Source organism: Mauremys mutica, chromosome 6 (genome assembly GCF_020497125.1).
Source record: "Mauremys mutica isolate MM-2020 ecotype Southern chromosome 6, ASM2049712v1, whole genome shotgun sequence".
NCBI lineage: Eukaryota > Metazoa > Chordata > Testudines > Geoemydidae > Mauremys > Mauremys mutica.
The window spans coordinates 80,465,868-80,489,051 of record NC_059077.1 but is presented as its reverse complement, the minus strand read 5'-3'; positions in this window follow the sequence as shown (position 1 = coordinate 80,489,051).

The following is a 23,184-nucleotide window of genomic DNA, read 5'->3' as shown; positions in this document are numbered from 1 at the left end:
GTGTTCATTTTCAAGTCTAGATCTGGATTCTACCCAATCTCTAAAGCACTCCTCTCTACTCAGTGAGGACAAGAGCTGCCTACATGACACCCATGAGTACCAAGAAGAAACAGACTATCATTACGTCTTTTCACTTTCAGTGATAGAAAATAAATGAATTTCAAAGTGATTGGAAGTTCCATCTGAAAGACACAAAGTCAGGAAAAGTGCCTTTCCTTTGTCAGGTGTCATGCAAAAAGAACTTCAAGTGCTGGGGTGGATGCTGTTTGACTGCCCTGCAGCGCTTTTTGTAAACATGAGTTTAGCGTTTAGAAATTTATATCAAGAAACAGACTGCTGGTATACGAATATGGTCCTGCATTTGTGGCATCAGCATGAGTAAAGAGGTGAATATGCTGTTGGTACATATTAAAAGAATGTTAATTTTAGGAAGGTACATCCTTTGCACATTCTTGATCTTTTAATTCTAATGAGTTTGACATCCCCAGATGATAACATAATAGTTTCTGCCATTACTGCACGTGAAGCAAGATTTAACAGCTCTTTCAAGAATATAGGAGCCCACATGTTCTTGCTAGCTCTCTGCATAATGGTGATTTTAAGGTAGTTTTGGATTGAGCCATGTGTGTTGTGGTGTTTCTCTTGCAAAGACATTTGCTCTGCTTTTCCAGAGGGTTCTGCAAATTAAGCCTCAGGGTTATTATCCTGGCAGGCTGTATCTTTTGCAGGTGGATAGGAATATCTGAGGATCTAGATATAGTCATGTCTCTCTACTAAAAATGGTTTCCCAAAGTTACATATTGAGACTGGCAGAGGGCCTCACAGAAATTTGTAACCTGTAGGTGAGGTTACAGTGGTGAAAAGTTGATGCAGCCTCCTTTTGTACCATAGCACCAGTACAGCCCCAAAAGTGAGCATGATCATGGCAGCCAAGCATGACCATTCAGCTCCTCTTAGCAGGAGTTCCTGCTGCAGAGCCTCACTCAAGGGAGCTCCACAGAGGATGGCAATGGAAAAACTGACCACCATTTCTCAGGGTGATTTCTCCCATGGAAGCAGGGGCCTCATAAGGGCAGAGAAGTATAACTTACACATAGTGGATTTTGGCCAGTGAATTCAGTATCAGGTATCCTTGACATTTTTCTTTCTCAGAGGAGAAGAGAGTGTTCAGTGTAATAATGCCATACGTCTTCTGCACATGTAATGTTGTTTGTTCCCTGTCTCATTTGTCTTCATGAAACATTTTAATAAGTTATTACAAAAATGCAAATGACCCAATCAGCGAGCAGCACTTTCTCAACTAGTATTCCACCAGGCTTCTAATGAGGGACTGGTTGTTTAAAAATGGATTTCTGGAACATCTCACAGCAGGAGAGGGAGAGCAGGACGTCAGATGTAACAATTAACCACTGCAGAATAAATGAAAAAAATATACTTGAAAATTACTGATGTAAGATTTACATGAGACTGCAGTTGTTACAGCATTCAGGGTCTTATGTCAGAGCTGGGAATTTGATGTGGTGGATATGAAGATGGGTTTATATATATGAAATGACTGCATATCTACCTCATACTGGGAACGTGGCAGCAAGGAGAAGAGTGTTATAGAATTGTGAGTCTAGCATGCTGCTGGGCTGTGTTGGACAGAGTGATCCTGTTGTCTTATGGCACAGGCTTATCGCAAGTCTTTCCAGTCTGTTAAACTAATTAGCAAAATGACCAAAACGTAGCTCATCTAATTTATTATGCACAGCCAAGACTAAAGCTGCAAGTGCCTGTCAAGAGGGTTAATTGTGAGAGGCAATTCCATGAAGCCGTGACTGCAGGAAGGATGAACTGGATTACATTCTCTTTGTAGTAATTTGAACTTCCAAAATATTGTGCAATAGGTATCAAACCTTAAACATATGTTTTGATCAGCCTTCCCAAGCTGTCTGCTTCCTTCATGTTCCCCATTCCCCAAACAGTATGCACTAGTGCAATATGATTCCATTTTACAATTAAACTAGAGCTGCTCAGGATTTTTCCAACCAAATGGTGTGTTTCTTTTCCCCATTGGAAAATGCAAATTCATCAAACTGGAAACTTTGCAGACACATTTCAGTTTTGGAGAACTTCTGTGGAACCACAGGTTAGGTTCTGATGAAACTCTGTTTCACAAGAAGGATTATGTTAGAAAACTGCCTGGTTTTCTGCCAGATCACCTGGTGGGCAATTGGGGACCCCATGGCTTCTTGGGCCCACAGCTATGGGGCACCTCTGCCATGGTGACTGCCTTGGAGTTGGGGACCTGGGTGCTACCAGTTCCAGTAGGGGTTCTCAGGACCTAGGTTCCTTGGTACATGACAGAGCCTGGAAACTCCAAGACCTGATCTTGAGATGAGGCTCCCTGCTTCATGGTGAAGGACTGACTCTGGGGGACTCCCTGGGCTGCCCTGACTCCCTGGGGACAGCCTGGGGAGTCCTCTGAAGTGTTTTGTTTTGGAACAATTGAACAAATTCTGCCCCCCCAAACAAAAACCTTTGAGAACCTCATTTGTGCAGGATAGCTATACATTCCAAGTTTTCCTTCTGAATTGAAACAAACACTTTCAACATGCCTGAATTTCCCATGGAATGGAAATTCTGAGTTTCAGCCAGTTCCAAAGGCAGGAGTTGTTGATGTGGCTTCAGGTTTGATCCATTTTAATTTTCTTCAGATATTTGCAAAACATGATTGTTTACCAAAGGCCTCCCAGTCATCCCCTGGCTCCTTAATGTAGGGGGTTTCTAATACCCTTACTCCTGTTGAGTAATACTTTACTCTGTAGTAGTCCCATTGGTTTCAAAGACTGTTTAGACAACACGACTCACTAAGTAGAGTACAACCCAAGGTGAGGATGGCACAATTGAGCCCCATGATTGTATAAGGCATTTGTGGGAATGATATAGGGCTAAATTGTGTCTGGCTGGGATGAAATAGGGGGTGAAAAACCTCAATCTCCTCCTGCCCCTTTCTTGTGTCCTATGTAAAGGCTACCCAGAATTACAGCCCCAGCAGGCAGAGCTATGGCTCTGCTCCTCTCCATGCCGTCAGAAGAGGGTGTGTGTGTGCGTGTATTATACTGTATCTCTTAAAGGGTGATCTGAGGTGGTTTCCCCTCTCCCTAGACACTACAGGTACAACCAGATTGTTGTGGGAGGCATTGTGCTTCTCTGAGGCAGAATGCTTCCTGATGCTCCCCCTGGGGTGGGGTGGCTCTGCAACATCCCTAACATCGCAGTGTGGCTAAATGTCACAGTTTAGCCCATAAGTAGTAATCCAGCAGGATGAGACATAGCAGAGCACACCATATAGTGTCAGAAAATATTACATTGTACATAAGAATAGAAGAAGGTTTTTCATATAGTCACATGGTTCAGCTAAGCATTTTTTTGAAAATAATATTGTGTATTTACTTGGTGCCTTCTTGTCCAAACGGATAAGCACTTTACAAATATTTAATTATCATTATGCTCTTGTGAAGTATGTCAGTATTGTGTCTATTTCATAGGTGGCTAAACCTGAGGTATTTAGAGGTGAAGTAACTTACCCAGAGTTACCCAGCAAATCAATGTCATAAGCAGATATAGAATCTTGAAGTCTTGAGTCCAAATCTACCCCTCTACCCATCAGACAACATTGCCTCCCTTAACTTACAAGTATGACAATATGATTTTAATATAAAGTCCACAAGCTGGCTTACAGAATACATTTAGCATGGCCAATCATCTACCTGAAGCTACTGTGACTGAACTCCTGACCCAGAATGCACTTATTCTTATGTTAACACTTGGGATGGATTCTTCAGGTGCTGACTCTTTCAGTTATTTCAAGGTCCTACTCTGCACCTGAGAGGATCACTGTAAAAGGCAAAACTATTGGACTGATCCTATTCAAAAGGAGGGACCTTGAGGACATCTCTTTATTGGAGATGATAGAGGATCAAGGCCCAGGTAAACAGCTGATGAAAGGGGAGAGACGTGAGAAGTGGTGTCTAAAATCCAGAAAATTCTGAACCATTTCTGGTTAGTTGTATTGCATACCAGTAGATATGTATATACTCCCGGGGCATCTAACTTTTGCAGAAGCATTTAGCATGTCTTTTTTTTTTTAAAAGTGTGTGTGTGTGTGGGAAGCAGGGAATTTAGATAATTTCAGAGTGCAAGATATGTAAATGCATCAACTTATTTAAACAAAACATGGCAGTTAAGCTGAGGAAATCTTCTGGAGCTTGTCCTGTTTGCAATTTGTAAGTGATTGATCATGGCACACGATGATGCAGTACATCCCCACTTTTAACTGAAAATCAGAGGGAAGGGTCTCACAAATCTGTCAGAAACTGTAATTCATACAAACATAATCTCCCCTCATCCCACCTTGTTTCACTGATGTTTTTTTTCTCTCCTGGTATAGTTTTTATTTATGGAAGGACAACTTTTAGAGTTGACTGCTTTGCTCCACTTTGAGGGGAAAGGGAGTGAGTCTTTTGATGAGACAGAGCTTAATTCTTATTTACACTCGTGCCTCTTTATATCTCTCTGGCTGTATAAAGGGGCCTTAAAGTGGATGTACATTACATTACAGTTTACACGCACTCTGAGGCTCCTTTTATGCTGTCAGAGTGGTGTAAAGGGACCTTTGTCAGGCCAATAGTGTTTGATCTCTTATAGTAGTAAATGTTCCATAGAACTTTATACAAGAATTAGTGAGACAGATTTCATATATGGGTAACTACATTCTATTGATATTTTTCAATTCTTCAAACAAGATGTTGTTCAATTTCTTTGCCAAACTGCTGCGTTGCTATATACTGTTAAATAGCTGCTACAATCCACCCAGACATAGCTGCACTTCACTGCAGTTTATAAAGTGCTTTGAGACTCTTCTGTAGGAAACATGCTACATAAATGTGAAAGATATTAATAGTAATAGAACAAAAATGCAGATGTGATATTTAAAGAGAAAAATACATTAAAATAGCCCTAGAAATGGTACTGTAATATGCACAATGATACAGCAGCCTCTTCTCCAGGAGCTCCTGGTTAGTTGCTCAACCCGATTAACACTTCCTAGAGCACGGTTGCTGTCTCATAGGCACCTTTTACTTATGGTGGTCCTGAAACTTAGATTCTAATTACGTGTATGCAGTTACCATATTTGCCCATGCACTTGGATAATGGCTGTATTTGGCATGTAATTGTTCACTTCTAATGCCCCAAATTTGCACATGTAATTACAGAATAATTTAGTGTGCATGCATACAATTAGAGGCCCTGCAGAACCAAGCCAAAAATGGAGCCTGTCTGAAGTTCAGACTGATTTTTGGTACATACAAATTGTGTGTAAAAGCATACACTTGCACATACTAATGAATGCACTCATATATTTTGTGTGCTGACCTTAACCAAAAATTTGACCCTAAAAAACTAGACACTGACCATTTTCTCTCCCACTATAATAATGCATTATGTAGCTTAAACACTTTTTCTTGCTTTACCAGTAGAAAAAGCAACACTTTTTTTTTTTTACAAAATCTATCCCAAACAGATATGAAGCTGGGGAATGCTTTTATTTGAAACACAAAACACTTCCTTGAATTTCCTCTGCTTAAACAGGCTGAGCTCAAATCACAAACTTCAAATCTAGATTTCAAGCACACAAGTTTTGTGGTGGTCAGATCTGGAATTTTGGTTCAGTTCATGATAAAGACAGAGACCATTTGGGTCCAGCTTTGAGTTTTCAACGTCTCCCATGCTGGAGGGTTTTCAGATCTGGGAATTTGATCTGGACCCATCCCTGCTCTAAACCGAAATTGACATTTGCATGTATTGGACTCGCATTTCTGTAGCTTTCCAAAATATAAGCAGGCTCTGAAATCTTTCCATTAATGTTTCAGCAGCCAAATGAGAGAAGGCCACCTTCTTCTTTCATGCCGATTTTACATTGGGTTAATTGAATGGACTTCAGTGGATTTAATTCTGATTTACTAAGCAGAATCAGGCCCATTGTACTCAAATCAAAGCAATGAGGAAGAAATTATGAAATTTGTTACAGTGCATCTCCAGCATAATCACCCCACAGATAATTACTCGAGAACTACTTTTGTTTGTTCAGACCAATTGCTTTGACTGGAAATGTTGTGAAGCCCCACGCAAAGTCATTTACGAAAGAATGACAGTAGAGGGTGATTGGCAACAGTCTCTTCTGCCATGGTTAATGAATATTTAGAATTCTGTGAAACTCGAGAAGTACAGACAAAACAGTAATGACTGAAAATGGGTTATAATTAGAAATCTGCAAGGTACACTGCCCAATTATCAATGGATTCTAGGTACTGGAAGTGAAGGGAAAAAAAATCAAGGGAATGGATTTCATTGAAATTGAATTAACTGAATAGGGACAAACCTGCTCTGCAAGATTTTTCTGTAACTTTCTCCTATGCAGCGACACAGTACTGCATGACAAACTTTTTGCACCTCTTAAAAACTTGACAAAATGAAGGTGACAGTATAGGGGTTCCCAAGGATTAATGTGACATTCATGAAACACCCTCTTCCTTGCAATATATATTTATTTTGGATGTTGAATCCTGTCATCACTTTGCTCAGATATTTAATGATCAATAATTAGTTGGAGTGTTTCATATATGTGCAATAATGTACACATTTTATGTGTGAGTGATAACTTTCTCCTGCAGCATAAGCAGCTATTCCTTCTCTCACCATCCCTCTAACTATAGTGCAACCAATGCAGTACTGTAGTGCAGGTCTCGGTGGGAGGGGGCTGAGGGTGGTAGTGATGCCAGCAGGACATTGGGCTGTCCTCCTGCAGGATGTCTACAACCTCGGCTGATGAGGAGCTATCTTCCATTCCCAGCATGCAGGAAAGAGTTGGGGCAGAAAGAAGCTGACATTGGCTGGGGGATCCATGTATTCACCTTGCCAAGGGACAGTTGAGCCATAGTGTCTTTGGCAGCCCTGAGGTGGCTGAAGTGGTTCAGAGCACCTCACTGCTGCTCTGCAGCCTATGCGGGAATATTTATTTTCCCCTTGATCCCCATAGAACTCCCCAGTACACAGTTTGGACGCTCAGGCTGGGAAGTGGGCATATGATTTGCCCCCACTTTGTTTAGGAGAGCTGTACCAATTTGTAACCACATAACATAACTCTTAATTCCTAAATGGTCAGTAACATAAAGGAGGCAAAATTACAGGACTCAAATTGGACACCAAAGGCACAGAATAATAATGCACTGGGTGGGTGATGCAGTTTGCAAACTGCAAATGTCAATACATGTGATACTTACATGTCACCTTGCATCCTTTCCAAGATGCTTTATTGATGGACTATAAAGGCATCAATTCACCCACCACTGAAATCCACTAATCTTTGAGATGGAAATGCATTGTTGTTCTGCGTCAGCACCACTATGCAATGATGGTATTTTGTGTAGAGAGAAATGGGGGGAGAGAACATGAAGAATAATGATCATCTGAGACTAAATGGGAATTTTAGTGGGCAGGACGTTACTGTCTGTATAGCAATATGCCTGCCCAGCAGAACTAACACCCCCACTCCTGTGGAGAATTGTTAAGGTCTCAATTTAACATGCTAGCCAAAGAGCTCCTGTTTCTCCCCTTGGCTTTAGCGTATGCGTTTCTTAGAAAGTTTACTTTCTTTCCAATCTCTCCTTTAATCTGTTATACACACCTGTTTTAGAACACACATTGCTGTCAATTTCCTTGGTTCCTAATATCAGATACATAACAAAAATAGCTGAAAGTGAGTCCAGCTTCCAGAATACATGTTTTTCTTCTCCTTTGGCTAGAAATTAATGTGTTGATATTTACTGCTGCCCAGGATTAAGAAGATATTGCAAATAATGATCTTTCTGTGCTGTAGACAGTATACTCTTTCTTTACGTCCTTAAGGAAACTGGAACTGACTTGGTCCAAGAGTAACTTTCTTATAAAGAAGGATAAACCAAAACTGCAGAGCTGTATTCATAACTGAGCATATGTTTTCACAACGGGATACAATCAGTGCTTTCCTATCATCACTGTAACAAATCAGAAAGATCAGACATGTTTTGTCTTTGATAATTGTACAGGATTATAGTGCCTTAATAATGAAAGTTCATTGCACTTAAATAGCACCCTTCTCCCAGGATCTGAATGTATTCTACAAATATGCATTAGTAATAAGTTTCATGTCTTGGGTGTTAGGTAAGTATTATATCCTTTTGATAGCTGTGAGGAGGTACAGTCATAAATTCTAAAACACCATTGTGATCATCTATTCTGATGTCTTGTATTACACAGGCTAGAGAACTTCCCCAAAAGAAGTCCTTTTGAACTAGAGCATATCTCTTAGAAAAAACATTCAATCTTGATTTTGAGACCTGTCAGCAATGGCAAATCCAATACAGTCCTTGGTAAATTGATCCAATAGTTAATTACCCTCACTGTTAAATTTACACCTTCTTTCCAGTCTGAATTTTCCTATCTGCAACTTCCAGTCATTGAATCATGTTATACCTTGGTCTACTAGACTGAAGAGCCCATTATTAAATACTTTGTTCCCCATGTAGGTACTTATAGACTGCAATCAAGTCACCCCTTAATCTTCTGTTTAAGATAAATAGATTGAACTACTCAAGTTTATCACTACAAGACATGTTTTCGAATCCTTTAACCATTCTTTTCTGAACCCTCTACAGTTTATCAACATATGTTTTGAATTGTGGGCACCAGAAGTGGACACAGTATTCTAGCACTGGCCACACCAGTGCCAAGTACAGACATGAAATAACCTCTCTACTTTTACCTGAGATTCTCCAGTTTATGGGTCCAAGGATCATTTTAGCCCCTTTGCCCATAGCATCACATTAGAATTCATGTTCAGCTGATTATCCACCCTGACCTCCAAATCTTTTTCAGAGTCACTGCTTCCCCGGATAGTCCCCTATACATAAATTGGCCTACTTTCTTTGCTCCTAGGTTACAGATTTACATTAGCTGTATAAAAATGAATGTTTCTTTGCTTGCATCCAGTTTACCAAGTGGTCCAGATAGCTCAGTATCAATGAGCTGTCCTCTTCATTATTTACCACTCCCTTAACTTTTGTGTTGTCTGCACATTTTATCAGTGATTTTGTTTTCTACCAGCTCATTGATACAACTGTTAAATAGTGTAAGGCCAAGAACAATTCCTGCAGGACCCCACTTGATGATTCCCCATTTACAGTTTGAGACCCATCAATTAACCAGTTTTAATCCATGTAATGTATGCCAGGTTAATTTTGTATTCTAATTTTTAATGCAGTATCAAGTCTGTCTGTCATTATTACCTTTATCAACCAAAGTCTTTTATGTCAGTGCTACTACATTTATCAACCAAATTTGTAATCTCATCTGTTAGTCTGACAGAATCTGTTTTCCATAAACCCATGTTGATTGGCATTTATTATATTACCCTCCTTTAATTCTTTATTAATCAAGTCATGTATCAGCTGCTGGGCTGGATGTCAGACTGACAGGTCTATAAATTACCTGGCTCATCCCATTTTCCCTTTTTAAATATTGGCACAACATTAGCTTTCTTCCAGTCTTCTGGAACTTCCCCAGTGTTCCAACCCAGTTGGTTAAACCAATGAGCTCTAACGTTTAGGTTTAGAAGAGAGAAGAGGTCGTGGTAATGGCATAGATCTCAGGATTTGTGGTACCTAGAAGTGAACGCTGAGGTTCATAGCCTTTGTCCTTGTCCTGTGGGGCGGATTCTTTCCCCAGGCACTTGAGAAGTCTGTGTCATGGCCCTGATTCAATAGTCCACCCCTGTTTAGCCCAGTGCTTAACTTTAGATAAATGCTTAAGGTGGGTTGCTTTCAATTAAACATGTACTTAAGTGGTGGGCTGAATAGGGATGGACTTAAGCACATGTTTAAATACTTTAGTGAATTGAGACCATAATGCCTGATCATAGGCCCCATTACCCCTTTCCTACATTTTTATGATAGACATAACTGAGGCTGGAGTTTGTGCTTGGCTGAATTAAAGATAAAAATCTCGTATTTCAGTGAAAAATACAGTGACGCCTGTAGTGATGATCCTGTGCTAACCAAACCACCTGTGTCAGGTGTTGCTCGACTTCTGCAATGTTAATTGCACTGTTATGTAGCCACCTATTGGAACTGCGAGAAACATAGCAGTTCCTTTGGTATCCACCATCAACAGGTTCCACTGATCTAATATGAATGTATTTCTAGTTATCTGGTATAATGTAAGTAAGTGTTTTGCTGTTTAGACATGAGCAGAAAATAAAATTAAAATAAGTTAGCACATCTCAAAAATTGAAAATTTTTATAATTAATTTCCTACTTTCAAAAATAAGTCAATTTCATGTTTGTTCTTCAAACATTTCTGAGTGAAAAATAGGATCATTTTACAGTAAAATACATGACATATTTTAAAATACAAAATTTATTTCAGCTGAAAATTAATTTAAAACATTTTTGTTTCTGATCTGACTATAGCCCTTTTGTGGAAATTTTGATGAGAAAACATGTCTGGGTCTCAAAATAACAAATGTTTTCAAAGCAATGCAATGAGCTGTTTTGATTCCTTCTCACAGCTCCTAGATGAATAATGGAATTCTCTGTGATCACAGCTGCATTACAAGGAATTTCATGTTTTGTATAACTCAGAGGACTAACCCTTATACAGTAAGACAGTGAGGTGACTGAGAATGGACCAAGAGCTTGCTGCAATCTTTGTATTTCAGAATGATTCCCCCCCCTCCCCCCAAAGCCAGTTAACCCAGGACTCCAGTTATCACAGGACTTCTGCCTGATTTGTCACATGTATTTCTACCTTTAATCCTGCCCAGGGAGACAGACATGTCAGAGTTTACCTTGTGTTCCATAATCCTAAGTACAAGGTATCCTGTGTCAATCTCCCTCCCTCTCTCTGCCTCAGTCACATTACTTTGTATAACATTCCATTAACCTTTCCATAGTAACACCATGACACTGTAACACCTCGAAACAACCTTGGCCTGAACCAGGCTATGTGGTATCACACTTTAACAGCAATTGGCAGCCTCCCAGATGCCCAGTGAACCACAGTCATCACCTGACTGTCAGTCAGTTTTTGGTTCCCACACTCCCTGCTCCTCTCCCTTTTACTAGTCATTCCAGATTACTTATGCAATTAAACTGTAATTTATGCTTTCCTTGGTGTAGTTCCCAAATTTTGTTCCTGACCAGACAAGACACTACTCAAATCATCATAATCAAACAAGAAAAGCTTCTTAATATACCTGGCTGATAGACAATACACAGTTATATATATTTTGAATTAATTAAAAAAATACTTATAACTTTTTCTGTGTTTTGGTTTTTCCTAAACTAATTATGGACTTGATTTTATTTTTCCAGCCCCTGCTTATCCTCAGTAGGATCTTACTCTGCAAGGAGTGCCACTGAATTCAAATGTGACTGAATGGCAAAATCTGGCCATGTGTGTGTTTGTGATTTTTAAGTTGTTAGGAAAAGTAATTGGTGAATATATACACAGTACTTTAATAGGTATTGTTTACAATGGAGCTATAGTCATACCATCATAATTAAAGTCCTGATCCTGTAAACACTTATGTGCCTGCTTAACTTTACTCATATGAGTAGTCCTGTTGATTTCAGTGTGGATACTCACATGAGTAAAGCTAAGCACAGAGGAGTTTGCAGGACTGGGGCCTAACGTTACAGTTAAGCCCCAATATAAACCCTGTGTGCGCGTGCTTGTGCTATTTCTCTCTAACTTCAGATAAGAATATTGGTTTAGTCTGAAAATTGCCAGGCTTAGTCTGAATGCAAAAGAACATCTCTCTGCCAAGTTTAAAGAATGTTGGTCAGTTTGTTTTAAAACATATAGAAATATATTATGGAATTTTCAGGGGTGGAAGTGAGGCTTGATGGGATAGCCTCCCCCCCTCTCCCGTTAGCAGAATACTGGATAAGGTAACAGTGTTTCTGGGCTGTAAATGGAAAATGTGATATGTATAGTTTCTTGACCATAGTGGGAAGCTAAAAACAGGGTTAAATAGAGCTTTGTTCTTATAGGGGGTAAAAGAAAGACATTGGTAGCTTTGGCCCATAATAGCTGGGTAAACTGGAACATGGTGTGGGGAACGTTTTGGGTTCACAGTCCATATTTGAAATGTATATGATGTAGGATGAGTTATAAGACAGTTTCTGGTTTTTAGGTGATGGCTGGGCAGGAGCTGCAGGTGGAGTTAAGATTGTTGTTGTTAGAATGTGATAGGTATGTGTTTTGAGTGTACGGTGATTCTTGTCTACCTTCCCTTACATGGTGATTTGTAACCTTCTTCTAAATGCTCATGTTTTATATTTCAACCTTAACATTCATCAGCATGTATAACTGAGAAGTAGCACATATTTTTCTGTTACTTTGTCACTTTCCAGACTGATGCATTTTTTCTATGAGCATTTTTTTTAAAGTGTACCCACTGTGACAGCAACAGTTACCACTGGTATATTGCTTTTATTTTGTGATGATAAAAAGCTGAACTAAAATCCACTAAATTCAGATGAGGGAGCACATGTTCATATCTGTCAGTTTCTGTCCTCTGAACCATTTTAGTAGAATAATTAATGAGTGTTACAGCATCTCAGGATGTGAGCCTAAATCCCTCCCCGCCCCCCACTTAGTCTTCCTGATCTCCAGCTGTCAACAAAGACAAAACACCTATCTCTGCCACTGTCAGAACTGACATCAGAATGTGAAGTAGTAGCTTATCTCACTACTTGTCTCATGGCCAGCATGTGACCCTGGCTGCAAAGCTCTCACCAGGGAAGACTGGCAGGCATCAAGAGGCTTAGCTTTCACAGGCTCCAGAGATCTTGTTCTCCAGCCTTCAAATTTACAAAGAGCCCTGCTGCACCTGTGCCATCCCACATGTGGGAAACACACCTAGAGAGGGTGATTTCAGCCATTGCTGTGTTTAAATTAGCGTCATTGTTGATTGCTGTGCAGGCTTGATGTGAACTTTACAAGCAAAGCATGGCCTTTCATGGGAGTTTGGGTTTGCATGTAATCAATGAAACAAAGCACTGCTGCCTGAACTGTATATCTTGTTCTGATCTACTATGTTATAGAACATTTTACAGTGTTAAAAGGGGGAACGGCTCAGATATACAACATTGTCTTAACAAGCTGTCTGTTATGAGGGCTAGTTCATTAGTTTTAATTGTAGTGAGCCAAATGGGTCCTAACCTTTATTTTACATTTTATAGCATATTTTACCTGTACACAGCAATTCAGCAACTTCCCTGAAATTCAGGATAAATATCTGGCCCCAAAATAATTTTGTAGAAATGTTATGAACATTAAAATAACAGCTTTTAAGGAATAGTCAGATCTCTAATAATGCCACACACTGCATTTGTGGTCTAGCTGTGATGAGACAGCTCTGTCAGCTGTTGCTGGTCCTCATAGTTGCCTAAACCTATAGCTAAGCCTATAGAGCTGCTCCCAAGGATTTTTATTCAAATTACATTTTCCCTCTTCATTCAAATGGGTTTTGAATCTTTTTTTGTCAGTGACACCAGCTGTCTCCAAAAGGATATTCCTACTCAGCAAAGAGTTTCAGTTTTCCACACTAGTGTGGAAATGGATACAATACCACCACCCACAATGGAGTGGTTAACTTAAGGCTACATTGTAACAGTATACAATCTTCCCTGAGTAAAGGGGCTGCATGTAGCTTTATTGCCACAGGAGCAGACCAACACATTCCCCATCCACCAGCCCAGAAGAGGGAGTAATGGCTGCTCTTCCTCACCCAGGCTGTGCCTTGTTCTGTGGAGTAAGGGGGCATCTTATATACATTTCTCCTTTGCCTGGACATAAAGGGCAGATTATCACTTGCCCAATAACTGTGAGCTCTTTAAGGTAGTAGTAATAGTAATACCTAGCGCTTATCTAGCACTTTTCATCTGTAGATCTCAAAGCATCATTATGCCCATTTTACATATATCTTTATCTGTTGGAATAGTTCTTAGTCCAGTGGGGCCTTTGGGAGATTCCCAAGTGCGTATAATAAATATCCTCACCGAAATGCAGGGTAGACATTATAGGGATAATTAAAGGGATGCATGACATGACAAGCATGTATTATTAAATAGAAGCCCAATATGACATGTTTACACCGTCTTCATTCCATACAACCTGCCTCAGAAAAATCCTCATATCTTTTGTCCCAGAACAATCTCAAGCCAAGATCTATTGACACAGTGCAGCCAAGAGGATCTGAGCACCATCATTATCAGGAGGCGTTGGAGATGGATTGGCCATGTACTTTGAATGGAAATTGATTCTATCAGCAGAATAGCAATAAGATGGACACCTGAAGGCACGTGAAAAAGAGGCTGCCCAAAAACAACATGGCAAAGAGCTGTAGAAGCCGAGCTGAAAAACCTGGGGCACAGTCAGGGAACCAGTGAAACATGTCAGAAACAGACAGGAGTGGAGGAGCTTTGTTGCTGCCCTAAACACCAGAGGTGTAGTGGGAACATGATGATGATGAGACTTGAGGAAATGGTAGAAAACTCTACAGCATTGAAGGGAGGATGGACTGTCTGTGGGTGTGGCCAGGCTTCTGATAAACAACCATAGAATTGCTACTAGATTAAAGTTTAAAGTGGTACTGTCTAATCTCACCACACCTACAGTGTGATGTGAGGCATAAAGTTAAAGGCAGGTTGGCTGCTGTAACCAGTCTGAGTTGTAGTGAGATGAATGTCTTCTTTGTGTTATAGTCTCTTAGTAACAGTATCAGAGGGGTAGCCGTGTTAGTCTGGATCTGTAAAAGCAGCAGAGTCCTGTGGCACCTTATAGACTAACAGACATATTGGAGCATGCATCCGACAAAGTGGGTATTCACCCACGAAAGTTCATGCTCCAATACGTCTTTTAGTCTATAAGGTGCCACAGGACTCTTTGCTGCTCTTAGACACACTGTTCTCTTATCCCCCAATATCCACTCCTTAAGAACATAAGAATGGCCAAACTGGGTCAGACCAAGGGTTCATCCAGCCCAGCATCTTGTCTACTAACAGTGGCAAATACCAGGTGCCCCAGAGGGAGTGAACCTAAGGCCTGGTCTACACTGGGAGCAGGGGGGCGGAGGGCGTGGGCGGGATCGATCTAAAATACGCAACTTCAGCTACGAGAATAGCATAGCTGAAGTTGATGTCTCTTAGATCAGCGATACATCAATCCCTGATAGATAGATCACTATCCGCCGATCTGGCAGGTAGTGTAGACATACCCTAACAGGCAATGATCAAGTGATCTCTCTCCTGCCATCCATCTCCACACTCTGACAAACAGAGGCTAGGGACACCATTCCTTACCCATCCTGGCTAATAGCCATTAATGGACTTAACCTCCATGCATTTATCTAGTTCTCTTTTAAACCTTGTTATAGTCCTAGCCTTCACAACCTCCTCAGGCAAGGAGTTCCACAGGTTGACTGCGCCGTGTGAAGAAGAACTTCCTTTTATTTGTTTTAAACCTGCTGCCCATTAATTTCATTGGGGGGCCCCTAGTTCTTATATTATGGGAACAAGTAAATAACTTTTCCTTATTCATTTTCTCCTCACCACTCATGATTTTATATACCTCTCCATTCTGAATATTTACCATTTATTCCTCCCCTTTTCTTCCCTGTCTTTTAACCAGTTCTCAGTCCATGAAAAGATCTTCCCTCTTATCCCATGACAACTTAATTTACATAAGAGCCTTTGGTGAGGGACCTTGTCAAAGGCTTTCTGGAAATCTAAGTACACTATGTCCACTGGATCCCCCTTGTCCACATGTTTGTTGACCCCTTCAAAGAACTCTAATAGATTAGTAAGACATGATTTCCCTTTACAGAAACCATGTTGACTTTTGCCCAACAATTTATGTTCTTTTATGTGTCTGACAATTTTATTCTTTATTATTGTTTCTAATTTGCCCAGTACTGACGCTAGAGCCCTTTTTAAATATTGGCATTACATTAGCTATCTTCCAGACATTGGGTACAGAAGCTGATTTAAAGGACAAGTTACAAATCATAGTTAATAGTTCCGCAATTTCACATTTGACTTCTTTCAGAACTCTTTGGTAAATGCCATCTCGTCCCAGTAACTTGTAACTGTTAAGTTTATCAATTAATTCCAAAACCTCCTCTAATGAAACTTCAATCTGTGACAATTCCACAGATTTGTCACCTACAAAGGATGGCTCAGGTTTGGGAATCTCCCTAACATCCTCAGCCGTGAAGACTGAAGCAAATAATTAATTTAGTTTCTCCGCAATGACTTTATCGTCTTTAAGTGCTCCTTTTGTATCTTGATTGTCCGGGGCCTCACTGATTGTTTAGCAGGCTTCCTGCTTCTGATGTACTTAAAAAACATTTTGTTATTACCTTTGTTATTACCTTTAGATTTTTACTTCATTTGAGTCTACATTTTCTTTCACATATAGTTCTTCAAACTCCTCTTTGGCTTTTCTTATTACATTTTTACACTTAATTTGGCAGTGTTTATGCTCCTTTCTATTTACCTCACTAGGATTTGACTTCCACTTTTTAAAAGATGCCTTTTTATCTCTCACTGCTTCTTTTACATGGTTGTTAAGCCATGCTGGCTCTTTTTTAGTTCTTTTACTGTGTTTTTTAATGTGGGGTATACATTTAAGTTGGGCCTCTATGATGGTGTCTTTGAAAAGTGCCCATGCAGCTTCCAGGGATTTCACTTTAGTCACTGTACCTTTTAATTTCTGTTTAACTAACCTCCTCATTTTTGGATAGTTCCTCTTTCTGAAATTAAATGCCACAGTGTTTGGCTGTTGAGGTGTTCTTCCCACTACAGGAATGTTAAATGTTATTATATTATGGTCACTATTTCCAAGCGGTCCTGTTATAGTTACCTCTTGGACCAGCTCCTGTGCTCCACTCAGGACTAAATCGAGAATTGCCTGTCCTTTTGTGGGTTCCTGTACCAGCTGCTCCAAGAAGCAGTCATTTAAAGTATTGAGAAATATGGGGATAATTGAAAGCCCCCATTATTACTGAGTTTTTTATTTTGATAGCCTCTCTAATCTCCCTTTGCATTTCATAGTCACTATCACTGTCCTGGTCAGGTGGTCGATAATAGATCGCTACTGTTATATTCTTATTAGAGCATGGAATTACTATCTATAGAGATTCTATGGAACATGTGGATTCACTTAAGATTTTTACTTCATTTGAGTCTACATTTTCTTTCACATATAGTGCCACTCCCCGCTCTGCACGACCTGTTCTGTCCTTCTGATATATTTTGTACCCCAGAATGATTGTGTCTCATTGATTGTCCTCACTCCACCAGGTTTCTGTGATGCCAATTATATCAATATCCCCCTTTAACACACGGCACTCTAGTTCAGCCATCTTATTATTTAGACTTGTAGCAAATGTGTACAAGTCCTTTAAAAACTTATCACTGTTTATTTGTCTGCTCTTTTCTGATGTGTCAGATTCTTTTTTATGTGAATGTTTCTCATCTGATCTGGCCCATACTTTATCCTCTTCCATCCTCTCCTCCTGACTAAAACCTAGAGAATCTCTATCAATAGACTCTCCTCTAAGAGAAGTCTCTATCTGATCGACATGCTCCTCTGCAGCAATCGTCTTTCCCCCATCTCTTAGTTTAAAAACTGGTCTGCAACCTTTTTAATGTTAAGTGCCAGCAGTCTGGATCCACTTTGTAAACAACTCCCCCACACCCTCATGTATTTAACTTTAATCATTCCAAGCTGTGGCTGGTCAACCATGGCAATACAATCAGATTCTTTCATTGGTGAATTTCAGAATAGGTTCATCACCATCCAAAAATGGTGAACCATTAGATATTGGGTTGAACATCTGAGAGGAAACAATATATAGTGCTGAACATAAAATATCAGTGCCTGAACCATGAGAGAAGCTGGTACTGCAGATCTTAAGACTTTTATTTTTAAAGGCTTTTAGAGCTGGTTGAAAACAGGGAAATCTTTCCACACAAATTTGTCCCTTTTTTGGTTAAATACAATTATTTTCCAAAAAACTTTGCAAAAAATTCATCTTTTTATTGAAAAATTGAAATTTGATAATGTGATCAGCTCTAAATAATTTTTCCGTCACTCTGAGATTCCAGCATTGTTTTAAGTGATTGTAACTATCCCTTACTTTTTTTGGCTTTACATCAAAGCTACCAGTCTTGTGACAGAGAAGAGCTTGGAAGGACAATTCTATACATGGTTGCTTTTCATGGACATTGCTTAGATACTATGGTTTTGAATGACCTTATTAAAAACCTGGACAAGTACAATGCATATGTAGACAAGGGTCAACGTGATATGGAAAATATAACAGTCTAGGTTGTCTTTAAAGCATGTGCCACAGAAGTGACAGAGGGGGTAATATATGCAGTGGGAAGATAGGAGACACAGCACATCAAAGGAGTTTCCAGCTGCAAACTACACAAAGGAGCCAGCTGCCAGAAAGACCAGAGTGTTGTGTGGCTCTTCTGTATGGGTCACCCTCAGCATAGTATTAAGTGCTATATTGCACTGAAAAAAAGACTCCTTGTTTATACATGCCAGTGTGTACTGTAAATTAGATTTGCACATACATAAGGAGGTGCCCAGAAGGAGAAACTAAGGCGCACATACAGGGCATACACATGCATATAGGGTTTGAGTTCATCTTCCCATTTGAGAGCTACCACAGTGCCTCAGCCAGCCATGAAGACTTCCACCCACAAGCAAGGTGGAAGGAAACAGCAAGGGGTGATGATTCTGAATCTCAGGGCAAGAGCTGAGAGAATTATGTCATGAGTAATTTTTTGAGTGTTGTCTTTTCCTGTCCATGAGTAGGTTGCTAAACTCTTGAGTTTATTCAAAATGATTTAGAAAAAATTAAAAAAAAATGCTCCCCTACATGACTAGCTTGTGGCAAGTATACATTCCCCAGAGTTTTAAATTCATGCTGATTACTTCTGTAAGCCCTCCAACCATGAATTAGAAACAACACCACATGTCATATACACTGGATCTAATCTATGCAGTGTAAATTTTCACTTTCAAATAGATCATTCCAAAGTTACTCTTAGAAAATATTCTGTTTAACATTCCCTTTTAAAAAAAAAAACTATTTTGCTAGTCAAGCTTGACTATTCAAATGATCTGAGAATGCAAGTATGCCAGAGTTGTGAAATTCCATTTTTGAACTGGAATGAATATTGATTCTTTTTTTTAGTGTTAGTTCTGAGATCCCCTGCAAGATACGGAGTAGGGCTGGAAAGTGCCATTTATTTGTTTCACATGCAGAATATGAATCACTGTCTTTTCTCTCTCTTATGAAGCCATACTAGTAAGTGTTGCTTCCTCAGTGAAGGAGGCATGACAAGCAACCGGGGTGGCTTTTGGGAACTCATTGTTCATGGTACCACATACAGGATATCAGCAATCCACTAATGCTTCTACAAACAATGTCCATTAGGGCACGTTGCCATTGCTGTTTCTATATGGGCTCCACAGCATTGCCTGCTTTTTCTTTGCGTAAGAATGGAAAGGATAAGAGCTGTGTGTTTGTACAGCTTCAGGAAAGTACCTGAATTAAGTGCATAGAGATGCTTTTAAAATTACTCTTTCCACCCAGGTCGATTGGCACCTTCTTCCACTCTGTGCATACATAGCTCCTTTCTCTAGTATTGTTTGACATTAATGGGGAGAAGCAAGTGGCAGCAGATGGTAGCAGGGCCGGCTCTACCATTTTTGCCGCCCCAAGCAAAAAACAAAACAAACAAAAACCGCTCGTACTGCTGCTGCCCGAACTGCCGAAGTGCCAAAATAAAAAAGCTGCCTAAACTCTGCCGCCCCAAGAATGGACGGAATGCCGCCCCTTAGCATGTGCCGCCCCAGGCATGTGCTTGCTCTGCTTGTGCCTGGAGCCAGCCCTGATGGTAGCAACTGGCCCAGTCCTGCTCCCATTGAAGCCCCTGGCAATGCTTTCATTGATTTCAATGGGAACAGAGTTGAACATGTAGATTTCAGTGATTCTGTAGCATTTAAAAACTCTCACTTGTTAAGTAAAATCTTACATTTTATTTTTGCTTTGTTTCCTTTTCATGGTTTGTTGTGTGCTTACACAAGAACAGGATGGAATAGCTGGGTCACCAGGCAGAAAGCAAAATTGCTTGTGTGCACATACATGAACGGAATAGTCAAGGGGATACAGAGCCAGGGAACAAAGTCAGAAGAGAAAGCTATCAAAGTGAGTGGCTATCAAAGTGAGACTCACCTGCAATGTTTGATGTGGCTTGTTGAACATCAGTTGTTCCCTTTTGAGGCAGCATGAAGAAAGCAAATGAGAGCTGTGACAGACATGATCTGCAACCTGACACCAGAAGAATGCACAGGTACAGGCCTCAACAGCTGGCTTTTTAGCCCCAATTCAGTTTCCCATCTGGTCAAAAGCTGCCACATAAAGCTCAACATGAAAGGCTGTTTGAAAACTTAAATTAACAGGTTTTATTTCTGACTCAAAGCAACGGAGGACCTGAAAAAAAATCTGAGCAGAGCAAGAGGTGAGATAATAGCACAAAGAGAACCTCAAAGCTGAAGAACTCCATCTCAGAATGTGTGCCATTAAGGAAGGTGCAAGAAATCCCCCCAAACAAAACAGGGTATTCTGACATGATGGAGGTTTTTACCATCAACTGGACTATGCACCAGGCAGAAAAGTCCGCTCAAAAAGAAACATAACACAACTACCGAGTGACACCTGCTATAGAAAACAGTGGCCCCATTTTCAAAACAAAACCAATCACACACACTGTTTGCTTGTTTGGCTTCTTATACTTTTTTGGCTAATGCCATAACTAATAACAAATGATGATTAATAATGCCTGTTTACCTACTCCACAGGGGTATATAAGCTTTAAGGCCCTGATTCTGCAAACGTGTGTTTACTTACTAAGTAAAAATGAAGTGAGGCACATGCATAAGTTTTTGCAATGTGGCCTTTATTTTTAAATCTGTCAGCTTTACATCAACTGCTGATAGGTTAGAGCTACACAGATATCTTTCAGCAACTTTTTGCAAAAAGCAATGGCAGTATTTTGAGTTTCTAAGCAACATTTAATGAAACAATCTTTTTTGGGAGAGAGATGGTGTTTTTTTACATGGTCCATAATTGTAAGAACTAGGGCTGTCAATTAATCGCAATTAACTCACATGATTAACTCAAAATTAATCGCGATTAGTCACACTTATAACAATAGAATACCAGTTGAAATTTATTAAATATTTTTGGATGTTTATCTACATTTTCAATATTGATTTCAATTACAACACAGAATACAAAGTGCATAGTGCTCACTTTATATTATTTTTGATTACAAATATATGCACTGTAAAAATGATAAACAAAAGAGAGAGTATTTTTCATACAAGTACTGAAATGCAATCTTTTTATTGTGAAAGTGTAACTTACAAATGCAGATTTTTTTGGCTACATAACTGCACTCAAAAACAAAACAGTGTAAAACTTTAGAGCCTACAAGTCCACTCAGTCCTACTTGTTATTATGCCAATCGCTAAGACAAACAAATTTGTTTACATAGATGGGAGATACTGCTGCCTGCTTCTTATTTACAATTTCACCTGAAAGTGAGAACAGGAGTTCACATGGCACTTTTGTAGCTGATATTTACATGCCAGATATGCTAAACATTCGTATGCCCCTTCATGCTTCTGCTACCATTCCAGAGGACATGCTTCCATGCTGATGATGCTCGTTAAAAAAAAGTGTCAATTAAATTTGTGACTGTACTCCTTAGGGGGAGAATTGTATGTCTCCTACTCTGTTTTATCCGCATTCTGCATGTATTTCATGTCATAGCAGTCTTGGATGATGACCCAGCACATGTTCGTTTTAAGAATGCTTTCACAGCAGATTTGACAAAATCTCTCTACCAATGTGAGATTTCTAAAAATAGCTTCAGCACTTGACCCAAGGTTTAAGAATCTGAAGTGCCATCCAAAATCTGAGAGGGACAAGGTGTGGAGAATGCTTTTAGAAGTCTTAAAAGAGCAACACTCTGATGCAGAAACTACAGAACCCAAACCACCACAAAAGAAAATCAACTGTCTGCTGGTGGCATCTGACTCAGATGATGAAAATGAAAATGTGTCAGTCTGCACAGCTTTAGATCGTTATCAAGCAGAACCCATCATCAGCACAGAAGCATTCCTCTGGAATGATGGCTGAAGCATGAAGGGACATATGAATCTTTACCATATTTGGCATCTAAATATCTTGCAACACCAGCTACAACAGTGCCATGCAAACACTTATTTCTCACTTTCAGGTGACATTGTAAACAAGAAGCAGGCAGCATTATTTCCTGCAAATTGTAACCAACCTTGTTTTTCTGAATGATTGGCTTACCAAGAAGTAGGACTGAGTGGACTTGTAGGCTCTAAAGTTTTACATTGTTTTATTTTTGAATGCAGAATTTTTTGTGTGTACATAATTCTATATTTGTAAATTCAACTTTCATGGTAAAGAGATTACAGTATAGTACTTGTATGAGGTGAATTGAAAAATATTTGTTTTTTGTTTTTTACTGTGCAAATATTTGTAATAAAAATAAATATAAAGTGAGCACTGTACACTTTGTATTCTGTGTTGTAATTGAAATTAATATATTTGAGAATGTAGTAAACACCCAAAAATATTTAAAATAAATGGTATTCTATTCTTATTTAACAGTGCGATTAATTTTTTTAATTGCTTGAAAACCCTAGTAAGAACAAGACAAAAACTATACATTTCCAAAGTAGTCTCTGAGGATAGTCTTGTAGTTCAAAAGCTCATCTATAGAATTGCAAGGTACAAATTAGCATGGAACAGACATAAGGGTTAGTTCATCACCTGGCATCTTTAAAAATTGGGACTCTGTTTTTTCTAAAAGAGATGCTTTAGCTTGGCCACAAGTTCTAAGGCTTTGATAGTGCTCCCTTAGGCAGTAATGAATTCCCTCTGTCGCAGGAATCTGTTGGTGAAATTCTGTA